At 41.5% G+C, this 15,742-nt stretch overlaps 1 protein-coding gene across 9 annotated transcripts in view; it reads left to right on the plus strand.

Moving 5' to 3' along the window:
- Positions 1-15,742, plus strand: part of TMEM108 (transmembrane protein 108) — a 276,598-nt gene that overhangs the window by 161,476 nt on the left and 99,380 nt on the right. The window contains exon 3 of one of the 9 annotated variants that reach the window (XM_080583502.1): positions 30-574. The exons of the other annotated variants lie outside the window; for them this stretch is intronic. The gene's annotated coding sequence lies outside the window, so the exon portion shown is untranslated. The remainder of the gene's footprint in view (positions 1-29; positions 575-15,742) is intronic. 9 annotated transcript variants of the gene reach the window in all.

Here is a 15,742-nt window from a genome sequence, read left to right on the forward strand (position 1 = left end):
TTTGCATTCTCCACTGAATCTCTTCACAGCAGTGAAGAATTTGGTCTGATGTGTTCTGGCAACTGCAGGGGACAGATGAAGATGACAGTAATGCTGTTTCTGTTGCACCTGAAAGGTTTCCTTTGCCTGATGACTGAAGCAAAATGCCAGCCTTGCTTGTGGCGGGGCTTTTCCTAGCCCAGCATGAAAAACTTATTTGCCGAGCAACTCTTTTTGGCACTTTGTGAAACTTTGTATGTGGATTCTGTGCCCATACATTGAAGAAGGAGCAGAGTTGGCCTTTCACACTGCGTCAGAAGAGGCTCATTGCCTTTTGGAGGGAACATGCCCAGACACCATCAGGAAGATAAGTGGTAACCAGCTGGTGAGAGGTATTTAGAACAGAGACACATTTGGACATTAAGTTTTGACTGTCGTGCTGATGGCCTTCAGCCTCGTCGAGGTAATGGGGCAGACCTGGCAGCACAAAGGAGAAGGAACACCTGTCTGTTGGCTTCCCCAGCTCTGGCTTGAGCACCACATCATCTGAGATGCTGGACATCTGCTGCTAGACATTGCTCTTGTAGGAGCATTGGTGAGCACTTGCATACATTTTCGAATAGTTGCTCATGAGATAAATGCATAATTCAGCAGTTCAGCTGGGGTAGCATGTCAGGAAGCAAAAACTGAAGGTGAACACCTTTGCTTCTGGAGTGATCAGTGAGCTAATTTAGAAAGAGCCTGAGCTGCAAAACAGTAGTGAAATGGGTCTCAGCTGTGCCGCACAACAGGTTTGTGCAGAATCTGAAAACAAGATGCTAAAAGCACCTGCATTTAATCAGTCTGGGGAGAGTTGACTCTGAGCTTTATCAGTACTTCTGATGAACTGCTGGTGCCTAACAGCACCTGGGGAGGCACTGGGAGTTGTTATGTCACCAGCAAGACATAGTAGTGTTATTAATTTAATGTTCTTTATATTGTTTAATTTGGAAATTCAGATTTAATCAAATGTCAAACACGCTGTCCAAATTCTTAAATTAAACATGAATTGCTTGGGAGATTTTCCAGAACTGCTGTTTGTTGCATCAACCCCACTGTCACTTTTATTGGTTATAGAAGCAACCATTTTGCAACAAGCTAATTTGGTCTTGGCTACAGGAGCCAGAATAGCTGCCGTGAGACATTCTGAGCCCATTTCCTATAAGAACCTGTGATTTTTAATAACATCATAGAAATCATTTTGTTGGAGGCTGAGCAGGAGTGGAATAAAAAGCAACAAAAGAAAGGGCAATTCCCGTTCTTATTATGTCATTCATTTGGTCTGTGTATCTTGCAAGTTGTCTGCTTATTGACCGTTGTCTCCTTAGTGCTCCCATGAGTATTGACGTTTTTGTGCTTGTATAAGAAATGAGTCAACTAAGCTGGGCACCCTCATTGCATAAAAGCATCTACAAATATGTAAATATAAACATGAGATTTGTGCTTTCCTGGTTAAAATCATGCTCCGGGATTCAACTCTGCAAGTGCTGTGCTACCTAAAGTTGCCTTGTAACAGCTTTGTGGAAACTGGAGAAGACAGATTCATGATGTAAATCGGAACGGTTATTTGTTAGCAGATTGTTAGCAGGGCCTTATCTGACCAATACTGAAGTTCTTGGTGTATGTGGATGAAGGCTGCATCGCTGGTTCTTTGCTAGTAACAGCATTGGTGCAAGATGCGCCCTGCTAAAAATTGTCCCCCTTCTGCGTGTGAGCAGTTCTTTGCTTAAATACAAACACCTCCGTTTCTTATTCTCTTCCCTCCCCTCCGGCACCTTGTAGTGACATCGAGGGCAGGCTGTGACCCAGTGGCTGTTCTGGGGCAGAGTACAAGCGCCACGCGTCTGCTGCCCCCATCCCCTGAAGGACTTGGAGAAAGGGCTCTGCATGAGCCTGTTTTCATTGTGTAAATGCATGCACTATCACTATGATTTTCTGGATGAGTGTGGTTTCTGAAGTTTTATAAATCCAAAACAACTAACACAAATTTTTTTTCATACTTTTGTCAAGCTAATTGAGAATATAATTTAGTCCTCAATGAAGAATGTAAGAATGAAATGGTCATTGAGTTCATTACATGCTCCATAAATAGATTTAAGCAATACCACTAGTACTTCGCTTTTTACTGTATTTATGTCTAGCCATTCCACTTTATTTCAGCTTCTTTATTAGGTAGTATTCAATTGGTTGTCTTTCAACTTCTCTTAAAGCCAGCCAGGGTATAGTTCACTTTTTCCATTGTTGGAGTCCTTGTAAGAAAGCCAGTTACAATTAGGTTGCGTTTGTGCAGGATGGGTTCTCAAGACTTGTCCTGAATTTTGGACTGATCCCTGTACTCTACACTAAGAACACCAAGATTTTCTTCTCCCACTTTCGTTCAGAGATCTTCAGTGCTACCAAAGCACATGTGTTCTGGTGCGTGTAAAAAGAGGTGAATTTTCAATCCTGAACCATTCTTGGGTGCTTCATTTTAGCAGTCCTAACATTCAGGTATTGACCATGACTTCAGGGACTCTTGGCCTTGTGATGGCACGTGAATTGCAGAAGGAGGGCTTGCCAGGAGCTCTAGGACAGTGGAGATGTACACAGGCATAACTTTGGGTAATTTTTAAATGACCAAATTTGCAGGATTGTTTTGTTTCTGTATGTAGTCAGAGCTATCTCAGCAGGATGTGACTGAAAATTTTTCAGTCTAGACCAGTAGAAGTGTGTGTGTTTGTGTGTAAGATGTGAATCCGTTGAGTTCAGCAGTGCTGTTGAACAGTTTTCAGAAGCCAGCAAACAGCTGCTGTTTACTTTCTGCTCACTCACTTGTCAGTTTTGACCTGTTTCATTTATTTTGCTTCAGCATTGTTTCCACCCAAATGTGACTCAGACTTTTCACTGACACCTGCAGTATGCTGAGCCGGAAGGAAGTGAGAAGGGGAGAGGAGAAGAAACTGGCAGTGGAATCGCAATTAGATGGCATAGGAGCAAGACTTCTCTTTTTTTTCCTGAAGGGTAGTGAAACCTTGGCACTCATTGAAAAATACACAAAGCTTTTTTTTGTTTAAATATCCCTTGCTTTAAGGCGAGTCTGGTAAAGGGCGGTGTGACTAAGCTGTGAAGTGGACGTACAGACTGGATAATTTAATTTTGTTGCCGTTGTAATCTGCTGGGCATTTTTCCAAAACAAGAGTAGGGAGTAACTGGCATATTTCATTACAACTGCCCAGATGACTAGGAGGAGATTAAGCCTTTAATTACAAGATGGAGCATCCTGAGCTCTTGTTACAGCTTGTGACTGAAGCCACAGCCAATCTAAAAGTAACCTAGAGGATGTTAGATAGATCACCTGCTGCACGTACCTGGTAAAGACTTTCTGTCTTGGCTACTTACATATTCATTTTATTGAAATTATATATATATATGAGTGTTTTTGGAAGATGAATGTTTTCCATGAGCTGAAATAATTCCCATGAGTCTGGTGTCTTAACCATGTGGCATTAAAACAAACTGACAGCCAGTTCTTTTCTTCTGTGTTTGTGCATCAGCAAGATAATTTTTAATAGGTCTTACCCTGTCTGGGTAAGACCTTTAAACAACGTAGTTGAACCTCTTGTCTCATTTTTGACTTTTCCCTTCAAATTTGCAAGGCTGGTTGCTATCAGCAGTTGTGAATGATTAACATTCTTGCTGATTTTGCTTGCCATCGGACTGTCAAGTTTGGAGATGATATGCAGTACTCACGTAAAAGTGACAGAGAATAGATTTTTTTTTCTTTCTTTTTTTTTTTTCCTTGTTGTAAAATGGGTAAAAAGCTGAATGGAGTGAGCTTCTCCAGAGTACCAGGAAACGTTGTAATTTGAGAGTATTTCATTAAATCAGCCTCTATGAATGAATAGATTTCTGTTTTACTCCGAACATTTGGAATAATGATCTTTCGTTTGAATGTTTTGGTTTTTAGGGAGCGCCTTCAACTCTATTCGGCTCTAGTGGGAGTTGAGTGGGCTCAGCTTAATACAGGAAGAGAGCCCTAAAATTACTCTTTAGGAACAAGACTTACTCTATCAAATTTGGGATCTGTCTGTAGATGGTGTTGTATTCAGTAAAATATGCTGGAATAGTAGCCTGAGTGATGAAATTTATTCTGCTAGTTGATATACATACGTTGGTGATTGGTGTGGAAAGCTGCGTTTTGCAGTGTCAGGTCGTCTGCCAGTGAAATGGATGAGATAAGCGTTTCCTGACATGCTGCCTGCATAGCGCAGGCACTACCTGTGAAGACCAGCCGTTCCCTTTCAGCTCCGTGAAGTTGTAAGATGTGGGCACTTTGGTTATTTCGGTGCCTTAAGAGGTGGGTTAGCAGTATTGATCCTGTTCAATTAGTTTGTATCGTTCCTCATAATGTGGTGGTGACCAGAAGTCTCAAATAACATTGCCGCCTTGGTAGAGCAGTGTTACTGGGCTGACCGGGGTCAGAAGTTAGTGGGGCCTCATGCTCTGGGTATTCAGCCATCACTTGGCTCCAACAAACCCTCCTAGTAGTGAGATGTTGCTGGGAAATATTCTGAGCTCCTAGAGAACAGATGGCGAAACAGAGGGCATGAAAATTGGTTGTAAACATGCTTAAAGCCACCAGAGCAATGTGAATGGCTTTATTGGCTCAGAAATCCTGACCTTACCTCCCCATGTTAGGACTTGGGCTTGTATATCTGAAAAGAGGGGAGCTAATTGTAGCTTAATCAGAGAGTCATTTTTCACATAATAACAAGACCGTCTCATTTCCAAATTACCATGTTTTTTTGAGAGAAGAGAATGTATAAAGTAAAAAAATACTTCCCAGTACTCAGAATGGCCAAGATGCAAGGGAGGTGTCCCTAAAGAGCTCATGTTATATACTGTGGTCAGCTGCAGTGGTATTAAACAAAATGTTCTCTCTTTTTTTTTTTTTTCTCCCTTCTTCATATTCTTCTAATCAATGCCGAAAGATTAAAAACATCACAGTTTCAGGTGCTTTTTTGTGCACTGTATTTGATTTGTGGCGCAAATCAGTGCAACTCAGGAAGAAGTGCACAGAAATGTTGAATTGCTTTGCCAAGGCTCTGTTCAGTGGCACAGTGGTGGTTTATCTTCATCCTTGTTATACATGAAGGCATCAGTATGAGCTGTGTGAGTATAAAAGGCTTCATTTTTGCGCGGGGTAAGGACCACTACATGCCAAAATTGTGGTTCTTGGGGTGTGAGGGTCAGTGCTTTAAACCTGCCCGTGTGAGTACGGTTGAATGTGTTCCCTGGGGGTTTCAACAGAGCAGGGGCACCCAGTGTGGGATTACAGTGAGCTTGTCTAAAGCATCTAATCAAGTCACGTCTGATGTATGTGGTAAATCACATGTGAAAATTTCAGTGAAAAAATTAGTTCATTTTCATCGTGTGCGTTGACATGATGTACCTGTCCCTGAGAGAGGTCTCCAAAAAGGGAACAAAGGTGTGGGGTTTTTTAGATGTTGCAGCGTGTTTGTCTGGGAGAGCAAGAACTAAGTGGTGGCAGGCATGTCAATTGTAGCTGAACAACTGAAACATTGGTGGCCATCAGCAAAAACCACTAGTGCAAATGAAACCCTGCCTTAACAGGGTTACTGTGAAGGGCAATGTCCCACGAGTGCTGTTTTGCAAGCTGCTACTCAGAAACCCATAGACGACACACTATGGATGTGGAGCAGCCTTTTCTGTATGGAAAGCCTACTTCCCTTTTTGCAGTCCACCACAAGCAAGCAATGGCCTCGTTAGGTGACCCTCTGCAGCATCTCCGCTCAGGATATACTGGAGTTAGGTCAGCGTGATATTTCTGCAGCTGACTTGTCACTTAATGAGAGAAGAGTATTTTCAAAAGTGAAAATATCCCCTCTAGCTTCTTCGCCAAGGAGTTTTCTCTTTTTGAGAGCTTTGAAGTTGACATTGGGGAAGCTGGTATAAAGCAGCCAGCATTTCAGCGTGTAGAGGTCAAAGCGAACCGTTACCCAGAGCGGCTGCAGAGGCAATGTGGGCCTTTTAGCAGCGGATTCATGCCACAGCAAGTTATAATCAGGCAGTTAAATAGCTGCATTATTTGCATCATCTGCCTGGCTCTGCCGTGCTATTAACTGCTCCTCCTAGCTTCCTCTACAAAAATGGGTTTGAGAGTTTATATTTAATTGCATATCTATCCTGAGGCCCATCGCCTTGTCCTTGTGTTAGCGGATTAGCAAGGATACCAGGAGCTGCAGGCTAGGGCACATGGCTTTAGCATAAGAAATCCAAAGACTCTGCTAAAGTAGCTCTTTCAGTTATTTGTTCTCCTCTGTTCTGCTCTGCATCCTTGGAGCATGACAGGAAATTTTTTGAATAGTGCTGTCCATTGTGAGCACTGTATTTGTCCCTTGGCCATCGCTGACAAATAAAGGAGAGCACAGTTGTGGCTGTGCCCCAGCCCGCGGCAGCCGGCACAACGTCCCGTGTCTGCTGCTCCGCGTGCTCCACAGCTCCCTGCTCCATAGCTAGCGCAATCACCTTCGTTCGTTTACAGCTATGGGGTTACAAAAAGAGTGAATTTGGGGCAAATTTCCATTTTTTCTGGGAGCATCAGCCTTTGCACAGACTCAGAGCCACCTTACCTCTGTTGGCGCAAAAGCTGAAACACCGCTTGTCCCAGCCCCGCTATAAGTCCCTTTCTTGGCCATGCTTCTGCCGTCTCCTCACATCTGGGTGTTAGTGTTCAACCCCACTGAGGAAGTAAACCAGCCAGCAGAGGGTAGGTCTGCATTTGAGTTTGGTTTAGGAATGTGCTTTTGAAGTGAACCCCTCCACTTGCCCACACTTCTTGTGCTTCACAGCAGTCCTGGTGCTCATCAGCTGGATTCCTCTTGGATGAAATTTAACCAGAAGATGCACCTAACATATCCAGCTGCTAATTCTTGCTCAGTCCATGCGAGACTACAGTAAACACATGACACAACCACATTTGTGGTGCTTAGGAACATGGTTTAGTGGGTGATACTGGTGGTAGGGGGATGGTTGGACCAAATGATCTTGGAGGTCTTTTCCAACCCTACTGATTCTCTGGTTCTGTGATAGTGAAGTGTGTTGCTGAGCCCCTAGTACTTATGTTTGTCATAGAAAACATACACTTATCAGACCACCCTACTTGCTCAATGTACTTAGCCCATGACTACCAGGCTGGGTAGAGCAGCTCACTCCTTGGAGTTCAGCTTAAGCCTCTGCGTATCTCCACTCCTTTGCAGAGGACTGCTTGTTCAATACCCAGCGTGACAGAGACGTTGACAGTTGTTTCAGCAGCCCCTATGTACGTGAACCCATGGAGGGTGAGAATCACATCCCCAGACACCACCAGTTGGGCAGCTGCTGGCCTGGAAGGAACTGGACCTTTGTTGTACAGTAGCTGTGGTCCCTTGGAGATGTCATCCATAGGAACTCTGCGATTCATTTTCCTTCCTTGCTGTTGTGGAGAAATGCCACCACCAAGATGCCCCACAGCAGATGGAAGGGCTTCTTTTCTTTCACACTGTGTCAGAAAACGGTCTCTGTGATAACTACATAATATCAACATTTTCAGTAGTTTATTACCATAACTGAAAATACCACTGAATTGCTAGAAAACTGCCAAATTAAATGTTCCAAATAACCCTGGTGCCATTTGTCAGACAGATAATGTTTGGTTTTCTGAAGAACCATGCAGCTTGCAGAATTAGGCAAGAGGAAATACACTGCATAGTTATTATTTCTATAATACTTGGAGCTACTTAGCAATGAACATGTACATCAAAGCTTTGCTTGAGAAGATTGAGCTTTTGGAACAGAAGATATCGGGAGCAGTCTTGAGCAATGTGACAGAATCCTATAGGAGGAAAAAAAAGCACTGATTACATTTCCATTATTCTTAAAATCTCCTTTGCTTTCAGTTTAGACATCTTCATGGCTGTTGTATTGCAGGTTAAATGCAACCAGTTAAGCACTTGGTCTGTTTTCTCAAGTTACCAGGCGCTACCTTTCCATTTTTAATAAGTATATTTGCCATTTTGGTAGCCATCATTTAAGCAGAAAGGAAATATATTAGTTGATTTCTAATGGTTAACTTAGGGAATGAAATAAGGTGTCAATAATCCTTTCTTCATTGAAACCACATCCAAATGAGGTATTTCAGATGGGTCAGGTTTTCATGACTTCAATTGCTGTAACTCATGACATGGAAAAAGGAGGCACAATCTTGTATTCCTTGTTGTGATGTGCATTTAATAGTCTGGTTCATATTTGAAGCCCAAGCCTACCATAAATAGATTTGCTATTGATTTCAGTGGAAACAGAAATGGTATTTTATACTCCAAAATTATGTAAAGCAAAAATCTGACCCTCCTGAAATCAATAATAATTATACCGGAGACTTGGAAAGGGGTGAAATTTGGCCTCAGGCTCCTCTGAATATACATGTAAGCTTTGGAAAATGAATTGGAGCACTACTGCAGCTCAATGACATGAAAAAGAAAATAAAACATTAAGGGTCATTTTCCTCTCTCAATGGCTTTTTAGCGTTTAATGTACTCACCAACTTGATAGTGTCGAATCTTCTGAGATCATATGCTAGTGGATATTACAGCCTGGTGTTATTAAAAAGGATCAATTTTTTTAAAGCAAAATACTGATTCTTTCATTGCAAAAATATCATATTGCAGTAAAGTTAATGTTCTTCACAGCGTAACTTTTAGTTATTGAAGAGTCTGATGTTTGGCTCATGAAACTGTAATTCAGTTTAATAAATTAAAATCTCTATAAATTCTGTGTGAGCAAGAACAGAAACTGATCCAATGCCATTCTTTATATTTCCTTGATGTATAATGTGTGTTTATTTCTACAATTAGCACAAGTATAAAAAATAGCACAGATTAAGACAGTAAACAGCCTTGTTTACTGAGCTTTGACTTTGACTTACAGGGCAGGGAATTCTGAGCACCAGCTTAGCTAAATACACAAGACAAGGAATAAACCATCAGAACAGAAAAGTAGGTTTTAGGAGACATTGATGCTACTTATGTTAATAACACTCGATGTGATACAATGAAGTACAGAAATGGCTCTTTTACCAAGGAAAAGGTCACCAAAAGGTTACTTTTTTTTTTTTTTTTTTTAAGTTTCCTTCTCTTTCCCCCCCTCATTTTTATCTCCTTCCATCATTAGTAGTATCTCTTATAAGCACTTCTGGGGCTGCTTGCTTTGTCTGTATAACATACAAGCAATATTGGGGCAGATTTCTAGCATGTATAAAAATCAATGTGGCTCCATTGACTTCAATAGATATACATTGATTTCCACCAAAGGCCTGCTATTTTTTTTTTTTTTGCAGTGCCTTTTTTTGCAAAAGAGATGCCTGGACCTTCATGTGTTGTTGTTTTTATTGTTTTGGTTTTTTAAGTCTTACAGAAATGCATTACCATTGCTAGGTATCAAATGATAGTTTCAAAACAGTGGGGGTAAATAACAATTACCAGAAAGTATAATATGCCATAACAGAAATGTAACTATATCCTCCACGGCTAATTAGCAGTTGAAAGTCAGATTTCTACATTTAATTTGGGTGTGAATAAAGTCTTTGTAATTGAAGGTTGTCAGACGAAGAGATTTTAACAGCTAGCTTTTAATTTACAAGGTGATTCGCTTGTCAGCTGATTCACGGCTGCCACACTTCACGGTGCACCCAAGACCTGGTGCACCCCGTACACCCCCATGTTTTAGCCACGTGCCTCTTCCTAAAAGCACCATCATGCTGGATAGGGTCGGCATTTGGACAAATCCTGTGGCAGAGAAGCACTGTGAGGTACGGTGGATATATGGCAGCACAGAGTGATTTTGGACCCTCAGTGTCCATTGCAGCCCATTGAACTTGACTAAGGTATGTTGCAAAGCACATCAGGGAAGGCTGAATGTGCACCAGTGGTGCCTTAATCCATGCCCTGCGTTGGTTCATTGGTACTGAAGTACAAAGCTCTTTTATGAAGAGGCAAACATGTAAAATTATAAATGTTTTTTATACACGGTTGGCTAGACTGCACCTTCAGGCACAGCGTGTGTTACAGCAGAAAGGGAGCATGTGTGTCGAGCTCTTCCCATGTGTGATTTATGCTTCTCTTTGCTTTCCACTCACTTCTGTTGGGATAAGTTATACTCTTCCCATAGAGTAGGAAGAGTTCTAAATCTGCTAATTTTTCAGCCAAACTCTGTCCAGTTTTGACCTTGAATGTACCATGACACCATTCTGTGTAACGTAATAGTTCATTATCAGCAGCACAAGTATGAAAAATGGAGGGAAAAACCTTCAGATGGTGTGATATTGGCTGGAACTGATTAAATGCTACTCATCAGCATCATGGCTCTGTTCTCCTCAATTTTGGACACTTGGTTCTTGTCTGCACTTTGTTATTAGAGACTTACAGTTTGCATTTAGTTGATGGGAAAGTTGTGACCAATAATGTTGTAGTTTTGCTTCTGCATGTGAAGTTTGCATGAAGCCTTGCATTTGTTGGCACAAAGCTTTGGGATTTGACCTCTAAATTAGACCAAGCCTGCACATTTAGACATGCAGCAAGCTTTGTCAGAAAATACTGTTGCATTGAGAGGTAAGCATTGATTTTTTAAAACGTAGCCATTTGGTCTAGCCTCTTCTTCTTGAGTACAAGATAGAGCTTCTGGCCACTGAAGAAGATTGTCCTTCTCCAGAACAGGCAGTAATGATTTAGACACTCACATGAAAAACTGGAGATATAGACTCAAGTCCCCGGTTCAGTTGGGCCAAAAGAGTATTTGAGCCATTGGTTTTTTTCTACATTGTGTGTAAATTTTTATGTAGGGTTTTTGTTTCATGGAAATGTTAAGTGTAAATTCCTTATCCCAGTGTGGAACAGAAATGAAGAAAGATATTTGGAATGCTGGCAATTTGCTTCACATTTTTAAAAATCTGAATTGATACTACATTGTGAGGAGTTCTTTTTTTAACTGATGTTTCTTTCAGAAAGAAAGCATGATGGAGTAGTTCAGACCTGTAGGACATGGTCCACCGTGTCTCTTGCACATTTTGGAAAATGAGGAGGAAAGTCTCCCTGCTGTGACAAGGGAGTTTCTGCATTAGCGTACCAGTCTTTGGAGCTGTTACTTCCATGCTGTTGTAAAGATGGAGAAATGTGGGATCGTGATGTTAGCTCCTCTCTGCAACGTATCCACTCCAGAGGAGTGGAGTTTGCATTTTGGGAGAGGGGGTGGTTCTCGTGCTGCCCGAAGGCCATGGGCATCAGCTCTTCCTGGCCGTGGTGTAGCACTCTGGTGGGACTTCAGTAGGACTCATTGTCTTCTTACAGAGACAGAACAAAGCCTTTGTTTTCTCCTCCTCCAGCTTTCTCTCCATCCCCCACAAAAGAGTTATAAAAAATCTTCCCTTATAAGTATTCTTTAAATACACATCTGTATGCTTATGTACATAGACGTGTGCGCATATGTGGGTATTTCTCGGATTCCCTGGGACGTGCAGGTGGTCAGCAGGTGGAGAGCACTAACACATAACAAATGACCTGATTAGTTTTCCCCTGTTATTCCAAACAATGCCAGCCCTGCTAGTTATTTCTGGAATGTGTTACAGCGGAGCCATGCTCAGACTGGCTTTGTTGCTAAGGAATAGCAGCAACCACAATAAAAAAAAAGCAGATTTCTAAGCTTTTCAAAAACAATGTCTGGAGGGATTTCCCTCTGGACTTAGAGTACATTAATCTTTCCATCTCTTATCAGAATTGCAGCGTGTTCATGTTCAGGTATCACAGCTTGGCTGAGGGAACATTTGTAAACACAGTCAAATGTGTCTTCTCTGAGCGTGAGGGGTCTTTTAATTTCAGGAAAGCAACTTGGCCACCAAATAATTCTTTATGTCTTGTGAATTCACCTCTCACGAATGGCTCTGCTTTGGCAACCCCAGGTACGTGGAGCTTCTGTTTTACTAAACAGCACTGAATTTGGAAAGGGAGAGAGGTGTTATCTTTTCTATTGTCTAGTGGTCAGCACCTGGCAAACAACAAAGGAGAAAAACAAAGTGACACAGCAGCAGGGTACAGTTCTTCCAATCTGCCTCCATCCATATGAGCAGAGAGGCCGTGCAGCATCCCCTTAAAACTTGGCAGTTAAATCCAGTGGTGGTTGTGCAGGGAGGACGGGAATTTGCTGCTGCTGCTGGTGGATTGCAATATCCCTCTTGCTGTAACTGCTGTCAGTGCCCTGTGATGGCCACTCTACTTGTGAGGAGTTTCTAATAAATCTGTTAAATGTAGTTTTCTTGGCTGCTGTTCACTGAATAGTGTGAGTTGGAGCCTGCAACTGCTTTCTGGATATAACAACAAGTAAGGAGACGTACCACTAGAGAAGGAAATGGTGAGGGAGGAAAAGAAATGTGTGTGTATCCAGTCAGTTGCGAGCATCAGCTCTAAGCTGTTAACTGGCTAAAAACACCTCCAAGAGCCAGGTACAACTTACACTCATGACAGAAGGGTGACAGGTGCTGGGAACTGCAATAATCGATGTCCTTTTCTCTATGTGCTCATGGAGAATGGTCAGAAAGCTGACTAACTGCAGTATTAATACCTAGGGACATTAATATGAATTATTGCTCAACATTAACTCTCCCTTTTTTGCCTTCAGAGATGTTCTACAAAATTAATCTCCTTTTCAAGTATGGAAACACAGAAACTTTGGTCAAGAAGCTGTTTTGTACTTCGAGAGAAATTCCCTTTAGCTAAATCAACATTTTTTATACAATCAAAATTATTGAAATATACCAGAATATAGATTTTTATTTTTCCTGAGTACTACTGTCAGTAAATCCATAGAGATGATTAAAGACTGGCTTCTTCTCTCACCCTTTCATTTGTAAGGAAAAAAATGTGCCAGTCTCAGCAAACAGATGTCCACATCATAACAGTCATCATCACAGTTGGCTTCAAATTGTCTGTCTCACAGATGCGGTTATGAATTGAAGAAATGGGAAGTTTTACCTCTCTTGGTCTCTCTAGATCAGACCTGAGAGAATAGCAAAGGAGAGTAAAGAAACCTGTGTTGTTACTGGCAGTTTCTATTAGAAGGGTTTTGAAATCCCATGCTTTCTGCACAAGCCCTTTAGGAATATCACGTTATTAAAACAGACATGTAGCCCAAAGGATTTGGACAGTATTGCTGTGTGATGCTTTGCTCACATTGTGCTCAGCCTGGGATTGGGTGCATGAAGGGTTTATTGCAAAGGTAGTGGGAAAAGGAATTTAGTTTTACCCCCAGCCCCCAATCCCCCAGAGCACGGGATCACTCTGAAGGAGCGATTTTATCAGAACAGGGGCTTGATCTGAGTACTTTTGGGGTGTGCTTTTGAATTTTTGGGGAGTTTTGTGCAAACTCTTCCACTGACTCCTCTTAGCACTTAAGTCCTACTCATTGGATACTCCTGGGATCTTGTATACTTTTAAGATTTGATGAAAATGAGATTTCCTGAATCCAGGCTCTCCATCCTTTCTCAGAATAACAACAGCCACTACAAGAGTAAAATTGTGGAGAAAATAAGGTATTTAGACCAATAATTTATTGAGGTACAACTTAAAACTTGCAGGCAGTGTAACTTATCAGCCACCAGCATATGCAGGATGTACGAGCGGGAAGCTTTGGGGCTGGTTTTGTTCTTGGGTGGGTTGCAGATTTACTGAACAGACAGTCTATGGGTGGTCACCATTATTAAGTGATATATCACCGTATAGCACCATATATCATCATCATATCAGCGTATATCACCATCAACATCACAACCATGGGTTGTGCTGTACGTGGCACACGTGTTGTGGTCCTTGTGCTGTTATCTGCCACGTCTGTAGGAAGTGGGGGGGAGGCAGAGGTGTCAGGAAAATGTTTGTCTTTAAAGAGGACTGCGTCTTGCCTACTTAGACAGAAATTATAATGCTGCATTTTTTACATCGTTAATTTCCATGGCAACAAAAATAATCTCATAAATATGGGATTATTGCTTCAGGATCAAAGAGGGGGGAGAACCCAGGCTGTGAAAGAGAAAGTTCTTTATTTAAATATCCTAGCAGCAAAAGGAGCAACAAAATGACTCTTGAGATCTGAGCATGTTTTCTTTTTATTTCTTGTTCACTCACCAACCCCTGCAAAACACAACTTTAAATATCGAGCAAATAAAAGCAAAAACGTGCTGCTCTGTCTTACTGTATTAGTTTGTCAGCATTGCTCCTTACTTCCAAGTGCCCAGCAGATGATGAAATATTGCAGTTAGGGCGGTAAAGTGTATTTTTAATAACACCCTCTCCCTCCTAGCAGTGTCCTGGCAGGAATTGGCTGGAGGGTCTGAGCCCAAAAGAGAAAGTGATGCTGCCCACATCGTGAGCCAGGGTGACTCATCTCCCACTGCTCTTAATGGGGATTCCACTGGAAATATTTCGTCTCAGCAGACTGGTTTTGGAGTGCAGCAAAATATACAGGGGCTTGTTGAGGAATCTTGATGGAGCCCACTGCAATTTTCCCTACGAGAAGATTGCTTCAAGCATCTCTGCATCCTCTGCTCCTTTTCATCACATGTCATTTTGAAGCTACTTGTCTCCTGCATACCTATTTACATATCATAAAGTTATGGAGGAAATGTAGGTTTACCGAAGGCACTTGCCAGCTGCCATTTTTCCTAAAAGAAAAGCTGCAATTTAACATTAACCTAGCAATTAAGCAAAAATTTACACTAACATGCTGCTTTCTTGCATAAAAATCTCTCTGAACAACTCTGAAAATTCTCTGTGAGAAAGGTAATAGAATAATTCCTGGCATCCTTGATTTGGAAAAGCCATTTTCTGGCATGATTGATATTTCCTTTGTGTTAGCATGGGAGGCCATAGAAAGAGGAGTAATCTCTCTAATGGGTGTACTCCACACTGGTGCCTGGGGTCCATGATACATTTGTCAGGCTTTAATTAAAGTGCTGGAGTTGAATTTCCACAGTAATTAACTTTTATTTGCAGTTATACCATGTCTCTCATTTTTGACACTGACACTTTCCTGTTAGAGATAGGAGCAGCAATTGGCACCAAAAATAAAGAACGTAGAAATGAGGAACAATTTAAGAAATGGCATTGAATTTTCTATGGATTCTGAAAGGAGGCAAAAACACATTTTCTGCCAAAGTGGTTTTGTTGTTAGCTACCTAATATGTTTTCTCTTGTGCATAAACAGACGACCCATTACCTTGGCTACCCTTTGCTTATCCAGTGTCCAGTGATAAACAAGCAACTTTTGTTCAGCTATCAGCACGTGCCCAGGATCCAAGTTACAACAGGTCTTTCTCATTGTCTTGTAGAAATTTTGGTTGTTTTTTGGCAAATGCTGACTTTCAGGCATGAACAATATACTTGCTGGGGAGGCTATTCAGATATTATCCCTTGACTGAGACTTTTGGTTCAGTTATGGGTAGGATATTTAAGAGTAGATATCACAGGGGGTGACATCCTATTGTCAACAGTGCTTTTGGATTGCAAGAATCTCAGCCTCATTGAACATACGAATTGCTTTTAGTAATAGGAATTAGGTATGTAAGACTACTCTTTAGATACAGATCTTACAAGCATCTTTTCAATTCACTTTTAATTCATGTAATTTTTCTACTTGGATTTCACTCATA

Source organism: Anser brachyrhynchus, assembly GCF_964034855.1.
Source record: "Anser brachyrhynchus genome assembly, chromosome: 2".
In the NCBI taxonomy this organism is placed as follows: Eukaryota; Metazoa; Chordata; class Aves; order Anseriformes; family Anatidae; genus Anser; species Anser brachyrhynchus.